This window comes from Myxocyprinus asiaticus, chromosome 39 (assembly GCF_019703515.2).
Source record: "Myxocyprinus asiaticus isolate MX2 ecotype Aquarium Trade chromosome 39, UBuf_Myxa_2, whole genome shotgun sequence".
NCBI classification, from domain to species: Eukaryota; Metazoa; Chordata; class Actinopteri; order Cypriniformes; family Catostomidae; genus Myxocyprinus; species Myxocyprinus asiaticus.
In genome coordinates, this window is record NC_059382.1 from 19,747,100 (window position 1) to 19,766,285 (window position 19,186).

Here is a 19,186-nt window from a genome sequence, read left to right on the forward strand (position 1 = left end):
GTTGAGCCAAAGGTGGCGCTCCTGGACCACTAGTGTGGCCATCGTCCACCCAAGAGACTGCGCCGTGACCTCCGTCGCTCGGAGAGCGAGGTCGGTCGCCGAGCGCAGTTCCTGCATCAATCCCGGGGCGGAACTACCCTCGTGCAGTTCCTTTAGCGCCTTGGCGGACTTGCAGGAGAGCCATGGCGTGCAGGGCAGAGGCGGCTTGTCCAGCGGCACCGTAGGCCTTGGCCGTCAGAGACGACGTAAACCTACAGGCCTTGGACGGGGGCTTTGGGCACCCACGCCAGGTGGCGGCACTCTGCGGGCATAGGTGCACCGCGAGCGCCTTTATCCACCGGGGGATTGCCGAATAACCCTTGGCCGCCCCACCATCGAGGGTAGTGAGAGCGGGGAAGCTGAAAAGATCGGGACCGGGCAGTAAAAAGTGCCTCCCGCGACCTTGTCAGCTCTTCATGCACTTCCGGGAAGAAAGGAATGGGGCGGGGCGTTGCTTTGAGCGGCGCCGCGAGCCCAGGAACCAATCACCGAGCCACGAGGTTTCAGGGAAGAGCGGTGAAATCCACTCTAACCGACGCTCGCGGCTGTCCGGGAAAGCATGTCGACATCTCCGCGTCAGCCTGTGACTGGGCGATCGACCCCGAAGGGAGGAGCCCAGCTGAGGCTTCTGACTGGACGAGCCCGCTCTCCGATGCTGCGCTCGAGAGCTCATCACTTTCGCGGGCTCCGAGTAAGAGGTCAAACTCGCCGTGAGACGAGCCGGCGGACTCACCTGGAAGCCCGATCGGGGCAGACGAGCGTGCTGGGGAATGGGAGGTCTGCGGGGGGATACCCGGCGTGCTAGCCGCGCTGGCCTCAAACCCGTGGATAAAAGGACCGAGGTGGGAGCCTCTGGGGTGGCTCGCTTTCTTACGAAGGCGAGCCGCGATCACAACGTTGCCATGGACATATTCTCACAATGAGAACGTGACCATCCACGAATGCTGTCTCCGCGTGAGCAGTGCCCAGACACGAAAGACAGTGATCGTGACCGTTAGAAGGCGAGAGATAACGAGCACAACCAGGAATAACACACAATCGGAAAAGCATCTTTAAAAAGACGCGTCTTTAAAAAGACGTTCCGTGTGTGCGCTCTTTTAGAGAAATATATACTCTTTTAGAGGGGAAAAATGCTCTTTCAGAAAATATACTCTCTAGTTTTTCTGCCAAGCGCCCAGGGGCATTCTCTGCAGTGCACCAGTACAGAGGAGGGAGAAGCCGCTGAAATGCGCCGTCAGATCCAGCAGGTGAATGAACAGTAGTATTCAGCTCAGCGAGCATGACCGTTCGGCTCCGAAGAGAAAATCTGAATGAGTGGTTGCATACCAGCTCCTTTTATACCCGTATGTTCGGGGGAGTGGCATGCAAATACCACTCGCCAATTTTCATTGGCCTTTTATCAAAGACCAGAGGTGTCTCGGGCTCCCAAGAGTGACCCCTAGTGTCACTACATCGACACCAACGTCGAGTGAGTGACAGATAGGGAACTGACATTTCTTGCCTGTAAATGAGCGCATATGAAGGAGAGAGACTCTTTACCTCATCCGTGCTATGCATGATTTTAATTAAATGTTTTTTTTGTTTTGTTTTTTAATCAACAATTGTAAAGAACAGGAAGGGTATTAAAAGAGAAAATATTCAATGATAAATGGGTTGCGTGGATCTTGCTTTGGACACACATTACACAGAACAACTTTTTCTCTCAACACGCAGTGAAAGGATCTCACTGCTGAATAACTGACCACTATACTACACAATCACTGGTCAGTGAAATTTGAACATTTACCAGCCTGGTGCCAACTATATACATTTTACTTTTTATACTGCGAAATTTGGTTGCAAATGCAAGCGATTTTCTCTAATTGTAATAGAGGGTTTCGTATAGAGTAAAAGATTGATCTTGGGATTAAAGAATCGATATTGAGATCATTCAAATGAAGATCGCGATGCATCTGAAAAATCTTTATTTTTTACCCACCCCTACTAATTAGCAAGGAGAGTCCATCAAAAGACAGAAAATGTACAGAACAGTACAGAAATGCAATTTGGATTGGATTGGATTGCCTATTGGATGAGTTAGCCTGCAGGTGGAGGCCAGTTGTGGAGAACGTTGGCTTAAGAACAGTGTGCGGCTGAGTAATCATTGCACTGACATCACAAGTCCTGAATCAATACTGGACAGAAGATCACACTGCACATAGCACTGAGCATCAAATCAACGCTCTTCTTCCCTGCACATTAAGCCATTTTTATGGTACGAGCATAATTGCTTAAAAAAACTCTATGTCCGCTTTTCCTGCCGTTACATTCTGTTTGTGGGTTTAATTAGCAGAGCAATGCCACGCTAATGGGAGCAAGACAGCCTTGATGGAAGGGGAGATGGGCAGAGGATTGTTAGTTTTCTCCATCCTATGTTGACTTTCCCAGGATGATGAAAGTGAGATCCAAGAGTGTGTCCTCCTGACCTCATAAGATGAGCAGAGTCTGATGTGTGCAGCCCCTGCAATCTCTGCTTCATGCCTGGAGGCCTGATTATGATGGAGATTAAGCTGGCACATGGAGTCACTATACAGTAACGCAAACCACCCACACCCGCCTTCCACCAACCAGTCAGCTGTACTGCTCTGACTCACGGCTCGCTGGCCAAATTTCAACAGTAAATCTGACGTCAAGAGAATGATAACGATGTAGGTTCAGCCAAGGATTCAAAGAAAGACTGTCGATTTTTGGCTCTTGACTCTTGAGTGCTCCTCCCAAATGAATGAATCAATCTTGATTTAACACAGTGCACTTCAGTAGGACTTGCCTTTTTCTTGTTGGTAAAACAAAGTCTATAAAACAACAAGTGTAGAAATACATGGGTCATCTAGATGAGGGGCTGAGGATGAGCACATCTTGGCTCAGTGGGGTTTAGTGAGGAATTGGACAGGATTTTAGAGATGAGACAATGGTTGACACAGACTAGTCGATTAGTGAGGTTGAGTTTTAGATTTTTTCTTATTAGTTATTTTAAACGTGGTACTCTAATTAGGGTGCTGATAGCATTCTGTGCTTTAGCTGTTAGACAGTTTGCATCGTAAAATTTTCTCAGAAAATGTGCATCTTTAAATTCATCTAATTTAAACCGCTGCCGCAACTGCCATATACATTCAGATGGATGTCTTGGCCGTTACATCTTGCACTGTTTTTTGAGTGTAAGTGTTGCATTTTAAAGGCATATTAAGTTCAAAATAGTCCAACTTCAATGCAACATCATGGCTTCCTTAAGACAAATTGGTCAACCAATCATTCTAGAAACCCACCAACAAGTCGATTTTCAAAATATGTAGTGTGCTGAGAGTGTGCTGTGCTTTAGCTTAGTTTACATGTTAAAACACTGTCATAGAAAAACCCATGGTAAAACCCAAAATAATGTCTTCAATTTCATCTCCATTAAACCACAACTGCTATTGCCATTCACATTTAGACGGACATCTTTGGCCATTTTGTCTGGCACTGTTTTTTTAGCACCCCACCATTGACAACTTTAAAGTCTGCATCTCTATATAGTTTTGCATATCCCAACTGGAAAGTATTTGTACCATGCAAAACAGAGAGAGAGAGAGAGAGAGAGAGAGGGAGAGAGAGAGAATTGCCCGAAGCATCCCACTTATCTCACCCCTTGCTGTTTGTTGATGATAACAGCCTATGCTCTCTTACACACACTCCCGTCTACAGTCCAAGAACCCACTGAAATAATTTACTACGCACACAGATACAGCTCTCGTGACAAAACGGGGCAGCAAGTGGCCTATTCAGACTAGTGTTTAGAAAATGAGGTAATTCCATTCAGGCATGGGAGCTCAATCAAGTCTGTGCGCAACCCTGCCAGCATTCTCCCATAAAGATCTATCTGACAGACTGGTAAGTGGAGAGGAGTAAATTAAAAGAAGAAATGGACTGATCAGGGTAGGCAATACTTGCATTTCACCTCTGTTATTAAAAAATAAATCTGTATGTGTCAAGACAATTCATTAATTTGACAGATATACCACAGAAGTGCATATGCTATGGGACACTGAAACACCATTAGGAGCTGTCATATCTTGCTATTCTGAAACTGAATGTAATTACAGAGTGCTAGTTCTCATAAGAAGGCTGCCAGTTATGTGTATTCTCACCTGTTAATTACTTGTTCATTCATTCCAGTGTCATTTAACACATGCAGCATAAATCTTAAGCACACAATGAATGGACATTACCACTAGAATAAATAAACAGTAGAAAATTATGTGTATCAATCATGATCAAAGTTTATCACAAAACAGAATTGTTGTGTTGATTATTGAAAGGTAAAGATTTCATAATGAACATCAATTAACCAAATAAATAAGTTACTAAGTAAATTAGTTTAAATTATATTAAGGACTAATTAAATGTAAATATTACATACAACAAACTAGCCTAGATGTTTTACTTTTCTGAAGAAAAAGTGGGGTGTTTGCCCATGCAAAAGTTGCTGTGGATGGTTGCCAGGGCATTGACAAGTTGATGTGAGGTTGCTATGCTGTTCTGAGTGTTTTGTAGCATGCATGTTATTATGCGGATGTTTAGGTATATTCTAGAGATGCACTGATATATTTTTTTCTCTCCCAGACCTGAACTTGCAGTATCGGCTGATACCGATACCCAACCGATACCAGTGTTGTTTTATCTTAATCAGTTTAGAATATCTATACTGTGTGGAACTGATTGGGGCTACTCTTTTATGTGGCAAGAAACACAAGCCTGTAACTACGCATTATTTCAATATAAAGAGAAAACCAAAAACGATTGCATAAAGAATGTGTTGACTATTAAGAAATACTTTAATTTTACATAGTCTACTGGATAACGCAGCAGCAAAATTAACAGTAATTCCAGTTGAAGTCTTTTGTGGTAAAGAAGCCAGTTCTCTTTACACGTTTCAACTTGTATCTAGACTTGGATTCAGACCTCTTTTCTGTTCACTTTAGTTGTGAACAGTCCACTTTTCAGTCACAGTTATTCTTTGGAACCAGTCAACATAAATATTATTGTAATTTAATATAAATTTAAATCATTAAAAATATTTGTACAGTAATAATAACATAAAAAAATATAAGAATTTTATTATACAATTGTAATGTATTTCAGTAGTCTTTGCTTAACTTTAAATACCCTGGGGCTTTTATTGTGACACTCAAAGATGGTGACCTTAGAGTGTCTGTGTGTGGACCAGTTCACGGTAGTTTAAAATGGTTTTCATTTAAGATCTGGTTAATTGCTCCTACAGTTCTGATCTCGATGTATAAGCCAACCGATCTATTGATCACCTACAGGTGCATCTCATTAAATTAGAATGTCGTGGAAAAGTTCATTTATTTCAGTAATTCAACTCAAATTGTGGAACTCGTGTATTAAATAAATTCAATGCACACAGACTGAAGTAGTTTAAGTCTTTGGTTCTTTTAATTGTGAGGATTTTGGCTCACATTTAACAAAAACCCACCAATTCACTATCTCAAAAAATTAGAATACATCATAAGACCAATAAAAAAAACATTTTTAGTGAATTGTTGGCCTTCTGGAAAGTATGTTCAGTTACTGTATATGTACTCAATACTTGGTAGGGGCTCCTTTTGCTTTAATTACTGCCTCAATTCGGCGTGGCATGGAGGTGATCAGTTTGTGGCACTGCTGAGGTGGTATGGAAGCCCAGGTTTCTTTGACAGTGGCCTTCAGCTCATCTGCATTTTTTGGTCTCTTGTTTCTCATTTTCCTCTTGACAATACCCCATAGGTTCAGGTCTGGTGAGTTTGCTGGCCAGTCAAGCACACCAACACCATGGTCATTTAACCAACTTTTGGTGCTTTTGGCAGTGTGGGCAGGTGCCAAATCCTGCTGGAAAATGAAATCAGCATCTTTAAAAAGCTGGTCAGCAGAAGGAAGCATGAAGTGCTCCAAAATTTCTTGGTAAACGGGTGCAGTGACTTTGGTTTTCAAAAAAACACAATGGACCAACACCAGCAGATGACATTGCACCCCAAATCATCACAGACTGTGGAAACTTAACACTGGACTTCAAGCAACTTGGGCTATGAGCTTCTCTACCCTTCCTCCAGACTCTAGGACCTTGGTTTCCAAATGAAATACAAAACTTGCTCTCATCTGAAAAGAGGACTTTGGAACACTGGGCAACAGTCCAGTACTTCTCCTTAGCCCAGGTAAGACGCCTCTGACGTTGTCTGTGGTTCAGGAGTGGCTTAACAAGAGGAATACGACAACTGTAGCCAAATTCCTTGACATGTCTGTGTGTGGTGGCTCTTGATGCCTTGACCCCAGCCTCAGTCCATTCCTTGTGAAGTTCACCCAAATTCTTGAATCGATTTTGCTTGACAATCATAAGGCTGCAGTTCTCTTGGTTGGTTGTGCATCTTTTTCTTCCACACTTTTTCCTTCCACTCAACTTTCTGTTAACATGCTTGGATACAGCACTCTGTGAACAGCCAGCTTCTTTGGCGATGAATGTTTATGGCTTACCCTCCTTGTGAAGGGTGTCAATGATTGTCTTCTGGACAACTGTCAGATCAGCAGTCTTCCCCATGATTGTGTAGCCTAGTGAACCAAACTGAGAGACCATTTTGAAGGCTCAGGATAACTTTGCAGGTGTTTTGAGTTGATTAGCTGATTGGCATGTCACCATATTCTAATTTTTTGAGATAGTGAATTGGTGGGTTTTTGTTAAATGTGAGCCAAAATCAACACAATTAAAAGAACCAAAGACTTAAACTACTTCAGTCTGTGTGCATTGAATTTATTTAATACACGAGTTTCACAATTTGAGTTGAATTACTGAAATAAATGAACTTTTCCACGACATTCTAATTTATTGAGATGCACCTGTACATCTGAGATGTAGTTAGTGTGGAGCACTCACATATTGCTAGCCACTCTGAGAGCTGAAAAAATCAGCATGTCATCAGCCAGCATGTGCTAATGTGACATGCATGCACACTATACATTTATTTATTGAACTTCACTAAGCAACCGTCTGTCTTCAAGAGACTTTAAATAAAATGCATTAGTCATATGGACTACTTTTATGGTGCATTTATGTTTCTTTTATGCTATTTTTGGTGCTTGAAGGTCAGGGTTGGGGAGTAACAAAATACATGTAACGGGATTACGTATTTAAAATACAAAATATAATTAACTGTATTCCACTACAGTTACAATTTAAATCATTGGTATTTAGAATACAGTTACATTCAAAAAGTATTTTGATTACTGAAGAGATTACTTTGCATTTTATTGTCATTTGTTTCATTTAAAATGTAGTCCTTTCAGACGGAAAAATGTATACATTAAATGATGCGATCAAAAGTGCATTTGAACAGCGGAGAAACACTTTCTTATGATGTGTTACATTCATACAAGCAGACAGAGAAGTAAGTTTGAAGTAAGTTTGGAGCAGAAGAAATAGAAATAAACCTTGTGTAAATTGTCAGCTTTACGCTAAGCTAAAATGCTATTTCCAGCCATTTTACATGCACGTGTTACCAGGCACATTCATATTTTTTTATCAAGAAAATTCACGTTGAATCATAATTTGTTTTTTTCTAGTAAGACCTTTGATATTAGGGCAAAATTCGTATTCTTGATGATGATTTTTGTATTGTTTTCCTTGAAAAATATCTACAAATCCTTAAAACAAGATCAATTTGATTAATCTTGTTTTAGAAACAACACTGCATAAGATATTTAGGTTTTTCAGAGAATGTATTTTTAACATGTGTATTTTGTCTTACTGTACTGGCAGAGTTTTATTTAAAGAAAAAATCTACCAGTGCTGAAGAAGTAATCCAAAGTATTTAGAATACGTTACCGACCTTGAGTAATCTAATGGAATACGTTACAAATTACATTTTACAGCATGTATTCTGTAATCTGCAGTGGAATACATTTCAAAAGTAACCCTCCCAACCCTGGTAATAACATACTGTACCTCTCCTCAACAAAATACTTGTATAATTCATTTCTATCATGAAGACTCGCAGACTTGAGTGAAATTTAAGATGACATTTATTTGATGAATATAAAACAGAAATGTAATATCTCTCTTTTGTGGAAGCCCCGTTTGGCAGTCCGAAGAATTTGTGCTCAGAACCGTCATATCATGCCAGAGACAGGAGGCAGGGGCGAGGAGCCTACCCCCGTGCAGGACGGGACTCAACTGGTGGTGGTGGGGTGGTGGAGGTTGCCGTGTTAGCACTCTGAAACGCAATGTGATAGATTGTGAGCAGACATATAAAACATTGGCTTACATGTGATTGGCTAGGAGTTACTCAGCTAAAGGTGCGATGATGTACAGCTGCTAGTCGTCCCGCTAGAACTACGCTGCGCTTACATGTCTGTGGCACAAACATGTGAAACGAGTTACATGCCAAAGTTTAATGCCAAGGGATGGGGTTTGTTCAGCTAGTATGAGCAATAGCAATAGTGAAGCTTGCCTTAGCAACCACCACTAATACAGCAAAGGAAGTACTGCTGTATAAATATTGCTTTTAATATGATCATGTTAAATGATGAATATCTCAAAGTTTGATCAAATGCTTTCCATAGTAACACATAGTAAGGCCTGAATACTCTACACAAGAAAATGAACAGGTATAAGTTTTGTGTGTATGTGTTGAATTCTAAGCATTGCAGCAAGGGCGCAGTGGTGGTCATTACCATAAAATGTATTCCTCTAACATCAATTTTCTCTTTCAGGTCAACTACTGTCATGGTGAGGCAAAAGTCTAAAGAAAATCTCACGTCATGTGTATTGCTAACTTCCGGAATAACACATCCAGTTTTATGACAAAGACTTCTGAAGATCTATTACTTAAGCCCTTGAGAACTGAAGTTGGTTAACACCACAGTGCAATGCAAGAGCACACATTATGTACAACAGAACAATATGCTTGCAATGCATTCAAGTCCGTGTTTTCGTACTTGCATAGAGTATGCTAGATAGTATAGCCTAAGGAGCCGTTCAGACCAAATGTGTTCCATTGAATGGAACAGAATTTAGGTGTCTCAAATGCTTTCTTAAATGTGTAAATTCTTTTAAATTGACACATTATCTTAAAAACAAAGCCCTCCTGCACAAGACACTAAAAAAAAGGGTTCTCCAATTTGAAATTCCACAAACTTCAAAAAGTCTAGTTTAATGACTCTTCAAACTGCAACAACAACCTACATACTATGGGAGTAACACTTCACTCAATTTTGCCAAAATGTTTGTGCAAGCTGTGTAATGTTAGGGTCATAATAATAATAATAATAATAATAATAATACGTTTTATTTATATAGCACCTTTTCACAAGCTCAAGGACACTTTGGACACTTGTCATAACATCAAGTATCTGGTCAAAAGACAATTTTTAGACTGGCAGTCCCTTTTGTGAATCCACAGGGCTACGATTAAAGGCCATTACCTGTATACAACACACACAGGCCTATATATTATCAAAGCAGGAGTGGGTAATTACCCCAGTCTGTGCACTGTGTTCTTCTACTCTTATAGCCAGACTTCATTCTTTGCTCTTACCTGAAAACTATGTTGATACTCAGTAGGTACCAAATAGAGATGCAGCAGCATGCTTTAGCAGAGCTTTTCTCTCCATCCTGTGAAGTACCTAACTTACCCTGATCCACTTAAGTGGTAAAAAGTGTCATTATCCCAAGAGGGGACACCCATCTCAGCTGTCCTTGTGCAGCTGGGGCTAAGTGGTTAAAGTCAAATGTTGTCGACCCAGTGTCGTGTCAGCTTCAGGACTGTGGGGCTGTGCGGATTCTTTGAAGAACGCTGAAGCTTCATCGTTCTACTGAACAACTAGGCAATAAAAGCATGAGTGCCATTAAATGCGACTCTTCTCTGAACAATTGGTTTAAAAGGGAGACCGGTTTGGGCTCTCCAGTTGATTAAAGATCTGCGATGAGGCACAGCATCTGGTAGGACAAATGATCATTCGAGAAAGCGGTGACTAATGAGCTGCCTTTTCTTTCTGTGTGTCACATTCATATTGAACCATCCCAAGCTGTTATGTACAGTATGCATGACAAATATTCAAAGTTCAAATCTGTCTTTATTAGCCATCTGTTGATCTAAAGTGTTTTAGAAAAACATCAAGAGCTGTTTAATCAAGCTTTAACAGCAGCTTGACAAAACAAGCTGTCTAGACAACACAATTCACAGATGAATGAAGTGCTACGTGATAAGCAATTTTCTTAGCAAAGTTTCTGAAGCCACCTCCACACCAATACATTTTTTATAAATAGATTTTTTGATTTTTATATGTTTACACCTGCCATCACCACTGGAATGGCTTTTTCCTCCACCGAAAACTGATACAGTATGATAAGCTGTTATGCTCTTGTGTAGCACAAACTTTGGGAATCAATGGCATTAGGAAACAGAAAACATAGCTTCCAACCTAAAATATATACAGTAAATTGACGTGGCCTTAAAGTGCAAGGCAAAAGACCAATTTTCTCATTTTATTGAGTTACAAATCCTTAGGCAGTGTCTGGGTGGTTTGATGTCACTTCCTTTTCCTGACGATTGAACGATAAGATTTTCTACCTTTTTCCTAACTGTAAATCTTTATTTTACTTTATCCTTAACTTCTCCTGAATGCTCTTTAGTGTTCATTTTCACAGCTGCCCTTCAGATTCACAATGAAGTTTTTGCAACACAACCTGTGATTTACCAAGCACATGATGACATGCTATGACCAAGTCAGGGGCGGACTGGCCTTCGGGAGAAGTGGGATTTTCCCGGTGGGGCGGCCATGAAATTGGGCCAAGATATGCCAAAGTGGGCCGTGATATGATGAAGGGGACCGCAATAAGCTGAAGGGGGCTGCGAAACGGTGCCACGATATGCCAATGGGGGCCACGATATGCAGAAGGGGACAGAGAAACACATTGCCACATACTGGTATTACTTAAAAATAACCTCAGGGGATCCTTAGAAAGTAGAGTAAAGCTTTCAGAGTAATATATGGTCACAATGTTCTTTAAGGCTCCATACCAGTGGTTCCCAAACTGGGTGCCACCACGAATGCCTAGGGGTGCTGCAGAATCTCTGCTCAGTTCAATATTTTAACAGCCAGGACTACTAACTCAATTCGGTCCCCGCGTAATGTATGGCTTTCAAACGCTCACATGTGTATGTCTGCGTGTGCTCTTTAGAGCCCTCATGTCTCGTGGTGAATGCAGCTGTGAGTGTGAAAAGTCAAATGCGCTTTTTGGTCAATACCACTGCTCTACATGAAGAACTCATTAAAATTTTTCCTTGCGGAGGTGCAAAGGCCGAGTAGGTTCTATAGTACAAATGAAGCTTTAGAACAAATTGGTTCTTTAGGGGGCATTACAACTGACACTTAAACATAGATGAGAATTGTCATTCACTCTATGCACATCATAGTAAAACCATAGCCTGGTTGTCACATCATTGTAACGGGGTTCGGCAAAGGAGGAGGTGGGAACCGGATCAACATTCAACAAGACTTTAATTATAACTTAACATCAATCTGAACTGGAACATAATAACACATGTCGATGACAGCTCAATGTGTGTGTGTGTCTCTCTCTCACTGGCATCCCCGACTCCTCCTCTTATCTCTCTCCCGCTGATTAAGCCACTCAGCGCCAGACTTGTACCCTCACGACCCGGCCACGCCCTCCTCCTCGTCATCATTATGCTTGGAAAATCACGTGAGGTGCATACTAAATATGGAGAAGGGGCTTATGTTCAAGCCTTCTTCTGTAACCTCCTGCTCCTGCTTATGGAATACTGATTCAGTCATCCTATTCAACATGCAGAGTAAATCCCACATTCACGGAGCAAGGCCGTCCTCCTTGAACTCTAATCTCAGAGCATCTCTTATTGACAATTCCGAACAACATGATTAAAAAGGAGCTAGGACAATCCAGCCTTCCACTTGTGATCTCCTTTTCTCCATGGCCTCTGTCAATCACACAGGTAGCTTCCATGTGGCTTTGCATGGACAGCCAATTAGAAAGCTTCAGCAGTCACTTCTGTGCTGCATTAAGTGCCCTGTGGGCATCAGAGATTCTATCTGTAGAGGCTATGTATGGTAATGAGGAGAGGTAAAGAGAAAATCTTCAGGAAGCCCAGCCTCTGAGGAATTTGTTTGGGGTGAGTTTTTTTTTTTTTTTTTTTTTAGCGCTGTTAAAGAGATGCTGTCTGTTCTTGCTCAAGCAGCCACTCTAAAAGCAAATGGCCTGGGGCCCCAGCACTTCAGCCCCCATTAGCAACGAAACAAATCACAGCGGTTGCAAAGACCTACCTGTGAAATGTTTACCATTTATCTCCAATGAACTTCTCCCGCTCTCTGAGCAGGGAAGCTTATTTGCGGAAGTGGAATCCTTCAAAATGGACAGTCATCTCCACGTATCAACTGAAGAGTGACTGCGCTTACCCCTAAGACTGGCAGAGAAGATCACTACGTGTAAAGCACTGACAGCATGAGTCATCATAGAACCTGAATCTCAAAATGGAAATAATTCAAAGAATATTGATGTACCAAAAATTATAATTTGTAAATCAACATAATCTTCAAGGCTAATGGACAGAGAGGAGAAATCTAAAGCAGTCTGGGAGAACTGATGCTGACAATACTCATTTTCAGGACCGGCAAACTGGAGAAATCTCTGAAACAGAAATCGGAAAATGAAAGCCAAGCTCCAGCTTACAGAGCCTGTTTCATGCAACCTTATTATAAATTACATTTAGACACTCCTCTTAATAACTGCCAAAAATGTTCCTAAATCTTTTGCATAACTTTGCATGACAATCTTTGCATGACTTTTTTCCCTTAACTGACCATGGCAGGGTAACATGCCTAAAACAATGTCATTACAGGATGCTATTAATACAACATTTAAATGAGAGGTGTTTAAAGCAGTGACCTTGTAAGAGCTCAAAAGAAAATAACTGGATGTTACCAAGATTGATGAATAAAGTCCTCAGGCATTAAATAAAAACAGCTTCTGGTTTGACTTGTGGCTTGTAAAACCTTGAAAGTTCATTTAAGAAACACAATTAAATAATCAGTCAATTAAAAGATGTCATGGCTAAATATGCATTATTTAAGCCACGGCAGTCTTTGATGTTGGCCTTGTTTTATCAATAGCTTCTAAAAGACTGATGTGTTTGGTGATTTTACTCAAGCAAAAGCATTAGATCATTTACGATACTCCACTTACCAATCATGCAAATTTATGTATGTGCTAAACTTGGGAAGATCCTTGGACAGTTTTTCCACAGTTGACAGATGAATGTTTTTGAAATGTAAGATATTAGGCATCAGAGCGACCATATTTTTTAAACTAAATTATGTGTCATAAGATATATATGCGTCATTCCCTCTCATCACAAGAGTGACATGAAGTAGTAACTGCTGTCATGGCAACAACTGCTTTTCAAGGAACAGGAGCACTTTCAAAAGCACTGTACAAAAGTGGTGCGATAAAAATGATACACCAAGTTGATGGAAAAATGATAAAGCATGGCTCAACAAAAAGGATTTTATTCTGCTGACCAGTAGTTTAGATTTTTAATTGTCCTGCAAATATTTATACTGGCCCTGTCACTAAAATTAAAATTAGGTATATTTAGCAGTAGAGTAATTATTTTTTTATTTAATGTTAATATTATTTTTCATACAAAAAAAGCTGCACTGTAATTCTATGAGCATGTTTACATGCACAGTCTTACATCGATTATCTTTCATAAGCCAACAAAGTGTGTGGTCATGTAAATGCCTTAAACAGTGTTCTTTTATCAGGGTAAGGTCATAACTGATTTAAGCACAAACCAATCGTCACACATAGATGTTTGCTCATTACCCTGATTTTGTGTTGCATGTAAACACTTTTGTTGACGTTCTTAGTTTTGCTTATTCAATGCACGCACATGTTGCCCACATGCCTGTTTATGTTTTGAATAGGGATGTCAATTTTCAGACATTTTCATAATTGATCGTCGTGGAAATTAACGATCGATTAATCGATTAATCGTAAACGTTAATATCACAAATTGCACGTGGAGGACTCCAAATTATGTGCATGTAGCCTATTGTTTAAATATAATTTAAACTAAGAATTGCAAGTACTGACATTTTCCTCTTAAAATATTCTTAGTTAAGTGTATTTAAATACATTTAGGCTGTGTTAAGTTTGAATTTGGGAACTGTTTAATTACTGTTAATGAAATACAGTTAGTAGTAACTTCTATCTTAATATACTTAAGATATATAATTTGTATACTTCACATTGTGGATTGTGGGATATTTTGGATCTTTGGTCTTTAAACATGTATTCAAATCATAACATGCTGCATAAACACAGAACATAACATAGGGTGTTTTCCAAACGGCATTTATGCACTCTCGAAGGGTACTTCGGGAAGGGGACACCACTCGAAATGTTGTTCTAAACAAAAGTAAGAAAGTTAATTATTTCACAAAGGGCCCTTTCACAAGACTTTTAGTGAAGGCTACATTTAAACTGTGATGCCACGCTCCCTTCAGAGTTCCCACATCAAGAGCTCTGTCTTTCATAGTGAGTAGGGCATAGGGATGATCACTTTTCGAATGGAATACGCCGACAGGCTACAGCTTCTCTGGCGATAGTGTGATGTCAGCACTTTGTGCTTTCCCGGCGATTGCTGACGTAATTGCAGGTTGGGATGAAACGAGATCAACAGTGCTTGTTGTCATTAGTGCCCGACCGATATATCGGTCGGCCAACATTATCGGCTGATATTAGCCTTTCACCGATACATCGGTATTTGCGTATATTTTACCAATATGCGCCGTTATGAAAACTTTTTTCAGAACATATAATGCAGAAAACAATGCTTTAGAGTTGGTGTCATGGCATAGTTTGTTCTGCAGAGTGCACTCCGACTCCATTGTTTACAGAGCTGACTCTGCTGACGGTGGCTCTGCAGACAGGGCGGAGTTCAGCGGTGTCATCACGATAAGTTGTTAACTAGTTTGTGAAATACATACTGGAAACATAATAAAAAATGACCCCATCATTTTCCCTTTTCAATATAACAAATACAACGTTAACCTTGTCCCTGACAACCATGTCACTCATGTCTGTTTGCTGTTAGCCAGCTATAGTTTGTCAGTGCAGTCAGTTATGTAGCAGATTGAAAGGTAAACATCAGAGCATCTTTTTGCAGCTCAGCAGACAACGGTGCAGTGGTGGACTGTGTCTGTTGAGTGTTGATTTCACGCTATGTTATTACCTAGTTGGTGAGACACAATGCTGGAAAGTAAAATAAACAACGTCCATCTTTTACTCTCCGTAACAACGAGCTTATGGCTAACTAGCTAACACGTAGCTACTTTCATTGTTGTCAGCTGAGTGGAAGCTAATGTGTAATCATGTATTCACCAAACTGTTTTGTTTTATTCTTTATTTTAATGGTCAGCATTTGACTGATACTAAACAGTACTGATGTTTATTTAGCTATTTGTTTTATTTTTATTTATTCTTTATTTTAATGGTCAGCATTTGACTGATACTAAACAGTACTGATGTTTATTTAGCTATTTGTTTAATTTGTATTTATTCTTTATTTTAATAGTCAGCATTTGACTGATACTAAACAGTACTGATGTTTATTTAGCTATTTATTGTATTTTTATTTGTTCTTTATTTAAATGGTCAGCAATTGACTTATACTAAACATACAGTACTGATGTATATTTATCTATTTATTTTATTTTGATTTATTCTTTATTTTAATGGTCAGCAACTGACATACTAAACATACAGTACTGATGTTTATTTAGTTATTTATCATATTTTTATTTATTCTTTATTTAAATGGTCAGCATTTGACTGATACTAAACAGTACTGATGTTTATTTAGCTATTTATTTTATTTTTATTTATTCTTTATTTTAATGGTCAGCATTTGACTGATACTAAACATACAATACTGATGTTTATTAATCTATTTATTTTATTTTTATTTATTCTTTATTTTCTCAGTGTTCATTTCTAGAATTTGTTGACAATGTATAATAATAATGTCAAATATTATTACAGAGTCGACTCTGATACAGGAATCGATTTTTTGTTTGACTCCGTAACATTATGAACAGGACATTGTGTTTGGTCAAAATAATGAATTGGCATTCTTAAGAACCAATCACAATCCCTATCAAACACCTGTTGGCTGGTGGGACACTACCTCATTCATCATGTGTGTTTGAGTGAAAGATAATGTGCGTGCATGCAAAAGAGAGAGAGGGTGTGACAGATTTTAAAACTTTCAGAAGTTTGTGTAGTATTACATCAATGCAAGGGACAGTGGTTGGAGAAGTGAATTCTCCCAATTTTTCTAGTTTCTATATGACAATGAAATTATTTCCGACCCAGCCTGTTTCTTGTTATTTTCCCTCTTAAAATTGGATTTGAGCAGTAACTAGCCGTATCAGTGGCAGTAAGCCTAAAAACATACCATTAGCTTAAAACTTTTTTCGATTTTGCAGTCTGTTTTGACTAAATCAAAGATCGGATTGAAAAGACACCAGATCTCCCAGAAACACAATTGTTTGCTCCTCTATGGTCTTCTTTTTTTCATCAATCTTGTTATTGTACAAACAGGATTTCATTAGCTAGGAAAATGGGCTGAGTAGTAGATTTCGTGAAGAGTTGGTCCCATGGGTGTTCGACAGATTGGCAAATGTCTTGTGAATGGCCCTCAACACAGAAAGTGCTGAATGATGCCCTTGTCTCAATTCTGTGGAGATTGCCCTTACGGATACTGACAAATTGTCACACCATGTCGGTTAACCTTCACTACAACAGAGAGTTGTGCTTCTCTATGACCTATCCATCAACTGATCAAGCATTCAATGAGATCATGCATCTTACTCTGTTTTCTGTCAGGTGCGTATACATATGCGCTACCAGGCGGGCACTGAGGCTACAAATGTGTGGGCCTTTGTGTGTCCTTTTAATCTTGTTTGCTTGCTTGCTGTGCAAAATCAGTGTATGGTGACAGAGCTTTCAGCAATAACAATGCAATGCAAATCAGTGGTCCCAGTCCAAGAGGCATGTTCTTTAGCCAACTTTAGCCATAATAACATGCTGGTTGTGTTATCATTGAACTACAGCAGGTCCACTATCTATGCCAAAAGCAACCTGGAGAACATTACTACCTTTTAAAGTTTAGCGTAGACTACACAACTCAAGCTCGTCTCCTTTGATGTTTTGAGCCTGCGACTTGTAATCTCAGATCACATGACTGACAGTTGTTTAGTGTGCACACCGCTGCGACTCAACCTAGCAAGTCATAAACATTACGATGAATTTCAAACACATTTAAAATCTGGTCGACCAGTCTTCATGTCCCAACAAGTGAGAGCCTAGTAATGTGCAATAGCACAGAAATATAGAAAGAGTGCAAGAGGAGAGCAATGCATTGGGAAGCAGGAGACATAAAACTAGAAAATAAAACATCACACGCATCTCCCGAACTGCTGTCTCACTCTCTATTTTCAGCGTTTTTTTATTTATTTATTTATTTATTTATTTTATTCTGTGCAGTTGATTTACCTAGTTAAGGCTGCTCTAACTCATTTCTGCGCCACTCTCTGCACCAAAAGCGTATTCAAAACTGAAGACTAGCCAATACAAACTCCATATAGAGATACGTAGATAGTCGGAAAAGGGAAACATCACCCACCTGTGGTACAGCAAAACATGCTGAAAGTATCAAATTTTGTGTGTTCAAATAATAATAAAAAATAAAAAAAATGTCATCATCAAAACATATTCATACATTTCTTTGTCTGTGTGGCGGAATGATATGCCCCTCTGGCTCGTCATCATTGCCCCGCCTCTTAGGGCCGCCCTTCAGCCAGGCTTATGACGGGAGTTGGGCGGGAGAGCGAGAAGAGGTGCATAATTAATAAGCCTCATTTGGTCAGCAGTAAATGAAGCACACCTGATGGGGATAATGCTTCATCGCTGTCTTTAAAACGCAGTGCGCACCTCTTCTCGGGGAGCCGGCTTCAAATCTCCATGTGTGCACACACTGGCATCCTCACATGCCCAGGACCAGAGCTGGGAGGGATCGGACAAGTGGATGCGCTGCCGAACCCGTTCTTCAGACCCCTGGAAGCCATAATGAGTCGTCGGGGGTGAACTGCTCATGTTGCCGCCGACGGGCTAGATGTCGGGCCGCCTTCCCCTCACACTTGCCGCGGGCCTGGGAAGACAGGCCGCCAGTGACGCCGCCGCCCCACGCGCCGTGGACTTTGGAGGGGAGTGTGAGCGGCTGACTGACCCAGCCCGTGCCTGGGCTTTCCTATGAACACTACCCCGCCCCTTTCACAGAGCCCCGTTCACCGCGAGGATGCCAGATTCCCCCATTACTATGAACAACATTCCCCCTTGGACACTTTATTACCCCTTTTGGACATGTTTACGTTTATTATTGTTTCCAATAAATACCTCTCCGAGGCTTGACGCCACACCCACTGTGTCTGTCTCTTGCTCACCCTGCCACTGTGGTGGAGAATGCAGGCACTTTTGTGGGCAAAGACGGCACAGCTGGGCACCAACAGTTACGTCACTCTTCCCCTCATTCGCCAGTTCAATGGAAAGCCTGGAGTGGGATGGAGAAAACACAAGGATGGCCTCCCAGCTGCAGCAAAGGGTAAGTGGCACTTAATAAGCATTTACCCTGTAGCTGGCTGAGGCTGTCATATTAATTTGTGTTTTTTCTCTGTTCCCACCTGGGTGCGAGTGAGAGGAGGAGTTGGCCCAGAGAGGTATCCCCCTTACGTCCACTCCAACCGTAGAGCCTGGTTGAGGAAGTAGCATTCCCGTGTGGGCGGCTAAAGTTCTTCGGACCCCTGGACACCGTAATGAGTCGCTGGGGGTGAACTGCTCACGTTGCCGCCGACGGGCTAGATGCCGGGCCGCCTTCCCCTCACACTTGCCGTGGGCTTGGGAAGACAGGCCGCCAGTGATGCCACCGCCCCACGCGCCGTGGACTTTGGAGGGGAGCGTGAGTGGCCGACTGACCCAGCCCGTGCC